The sequence below is a fragment of the Oncorhynchus mykiss genome, chromosome 2 (genome assembly GCF_013265735.2).
Source record: "Oncorhynchus mykiss isolate Arlee chromosome 2, USDA_OmykA_1.1, whole genome shotgun sequence".
In the NCBI taxonomy this organism is placed as follows: Eukaryota; Metazoa; Chordata; class Actinopteri; order Salmoniformes; family Salmonidae; genus Oncorhynchus; species Oncorhynchus mykiss.
Window position 1 is genome coordinate 24,292,848 of NC_048566.1, and position 3,319 is coordinate 24,296,166.

Here is a 3,319-nt window from a genome sequence, read left to right on the forward strand (position 1 = left end):
CCCTCAGCCAAGTGATGTATAAATACAGGATTACCTTCCTCCTCTCCTCCCCTGGCTGTCACTCTCTGCCTCTCTCCCCTCAGCCAGGTGATGTATAAATACAGGATTACCTTCCTCCTCTACTCCCCTGGCTGTCACTCTCTGCCTCTCTCCCCTCAGCCAAGTGATGTATAAATACAGGATTACCTTCCTCCTCTCCTCCCCTGGCTGTCACTCTCTGCCTCTCTCCCCTCAGCCAGGTGATGTATAAATACAGGATTACCTTCCTCCTCTCCTCCCCTGGCTGTCATTCGCTCCCTCTCTCCCCTCAGCCAGGTGATGTATAAATACAGGATTACCTTCCTCCTCTACTCCCCTGGCTGTCACTCTCTGCCTCTCTCCCCTCAGCCAGGTGATGTATAAATACAGGATTACCTTCCTCCTCTCCTCCCCTGGCTGTCATTCGCTCCCTCTCTCCCCTCAGCCAGGTGATGTATAAATACAGGATTACCTTCCTCCTCTCCTCCCCTGGCTGTCACTCTCTCCCTCTCTCCCCTCAGCCAGGTGATGTATAATTAAAGCCATGGATCAATACCGACCAATGGGAGAAATGTATCATTAAGTCTCCTCGCCCCCCGTAACCTCTTTGACCTTTAGAAGATCAGTTCAGCGTACTTCTCTACACCCAAGCCCCACTCTGTTCCCCACTCTGAGGACATGGGCCTACACTGTGTATTATATGGATTATAATTCATGGGGATTTTTGTTGGGGTTGATACATTTCTTGTAAGGGAAAATCATGTCTAAAATGTCTAAGTGGAAACTCCAAACTTCAGAAGCCTTTTTAAACCTCAAATACACTACATGTTTTACATTTCCTGCATATACTCTGTAGCTACTACTGTGAACAGATTGGGAGCCTTAGATTAGCCTTTCCACACTGCATTCACCCAATGTGATGTAAGGGAATGTATGGAATGGAGTCATAAAACAGATTGTGACAGTGCTTTGGGGACTCGTGTGCTGCACGACTTCAACTGGGAATGGAAAAGACGGTAAGCCTTGAGTGAGCAAGATCACTGATTTACTCTTGTGGGTATTAGGAGGACTGATGTTATTCAACTTCAACACTTGTTTGGGAGTGTACAATTGGATAGATAGGCTTAATACTGTCTGTGTACATCCTGTCTGTGTATAGCATTGTGAGGCTGAATAAACATTAAAGCCCCCTGAATCCTCTGTGAGAGTATAATTCCACATTCCATATCTGCAGCAGGCATTTATCTCTTCCATATCATTATCATGAAATCTATATTCTGTCAGCTCCCTGGCGCCATAATTTGGTTCTGAAGTATATTCACAAATAAGGTGCATGTAGATTTGAAGATGTAATGGTTTTTTTTCCTGGGGAAAAGTAATAATTCAGTCACTACTACACAGCAGTCATAAAAAATAGATGTGATTTGAATGAAAGCCCCGCGAGCCAATTAGCAACGGTAGTTTGAACAGGAGAGTGGGTCGATTGCTCACAGAGAAATGTGTGGGAGGGGGTGGGGGCATTCATATACAGAGAGAAGTGTAATTTCTGGAAAATACAATTATGTTCCGACCTTGATTCATTGTCACTAGTTACTTTTCTGCACCTGTGATTCAAGATGGAATTGGAAAGTGGCATCTCTCTTTCTTTCTCTCTAAATCATTGGGCTACACAGGAAGAGACTGACATTGTTTTATTTCTCTCTAAATCATTAGGCTACACAGGAAGAGACTGACATTGTTTTCTTTCTCTCTAAATCATTAGGCTACACAGGAAGAGACTGACATTGTTTTCTTTCTCTCTAAATCATTAGGCTACACAGGAAGAGACTGACATTGTTTTCTTTCTCTCTAAATCATTAGGCTACACAAGAAGAGACTGACATTGTTTTATTTCTCTCTAAATCATTGGGCTACACAAGAAGAGACTGACATTGTTTTCTTTCTCTCTAAATCATTAGGCTACACAAGAAGAGACTGACATTGTTTTCTTTCTCTCTAAATCATTAGGCTACACAAGAAGAGACTGACATTGTTTTCTTTCTCTCTAAATCATTAGGCTACACAGGAAGAGACTGACATTGTTTTCTTTCTCTCTAAATCATTAGGCTACACAGGAAGAGACTGACATTGTTTTCTTTCTCTCTAAATCATTGGGCTACACAGGAAGAGACTGACATTGTTTTCTTTCCCCAGTCACTTAATCATTTTTTACATAACAGTTGAAATACAGTATATTCCATGTTTTACATGATAGACAGGTGAATCTGACAGTATTGACCCAGGGTGTCTGTGCAACTTCAGAGACTATTTGAGCTCAATTAACTAAAGCCCAAGGCATCCGCTCAGGGAGCTAACATGAATCTTCTGATTTCAGTTATAGTTATGTGACAATGTAGTCAAGCAAACTTCATACACTCCCCCCCTTTAACCCCCTTTAACCCCCTTTAACCCCCTTTAACCACCTCCTTCTCCACAGTCATCCTAGGTCATCTGTATGCCACAAGACGGGTTAGCCCACTGAACTAAAGCCGTACCCACTGGGCAAAAACTGATTGAATCAACATTGTTTCCATTTAATTTCAACAGACAATTTCTGTGATGATGTTGAATCAATGTGGAAAACTGATTGGATCTTTAAAAAGTAATAAAGGTAAGGGAATTTCTTCATTTTTTTCTCCCAACATTTAACCTAAATCTAATGACATTTTGTTGTTGACTTCAAATTGAATTCAGGTTAGTTGACAACTCAACCAAATGTGAATTAAAACTAGAAGTTGAACTGAGTTCTGTGCTGTGCCCAGAGGATAGGCATTAGCTTGGTGAGTTATAGCAAGTTTATGGTCTCAGCCAAGGTTTTTCATCATGCAAGAGTGTCTCACACATTAATGGCTGATACAATGTAATTGCTCTTAAATTAACTCTTGAAAATGTAATCTCATAGATAGGTCATGCAGCCACCTACCTCTGCATTTCTTATAGTCTACCATTTTTCAGCAGGCAATCTTAGCATTCCCGCTGAGAAAAAATGATCACTCTTAATGAACGGTAGATGAGAGGGAATGGTTTGCACCGGGTCAAATGGGACTACTGATGCCACCGCGCAGAGGGCAGTCAAAGCCGAATAGTAATGTTATCATTCCAATACGATTGCCACTCCACAATAGAGGTCTAGCGCTGAGCACTAAGCACAGCACGGAAACCCATATATTAGATCGCACATAATGAGAAAAGCCTAGCAGTCTGTAAAGTACAGAGGGCGGATGGGGGGGAGGGGATTTTTGCATTACGCGTACAGTAGGAG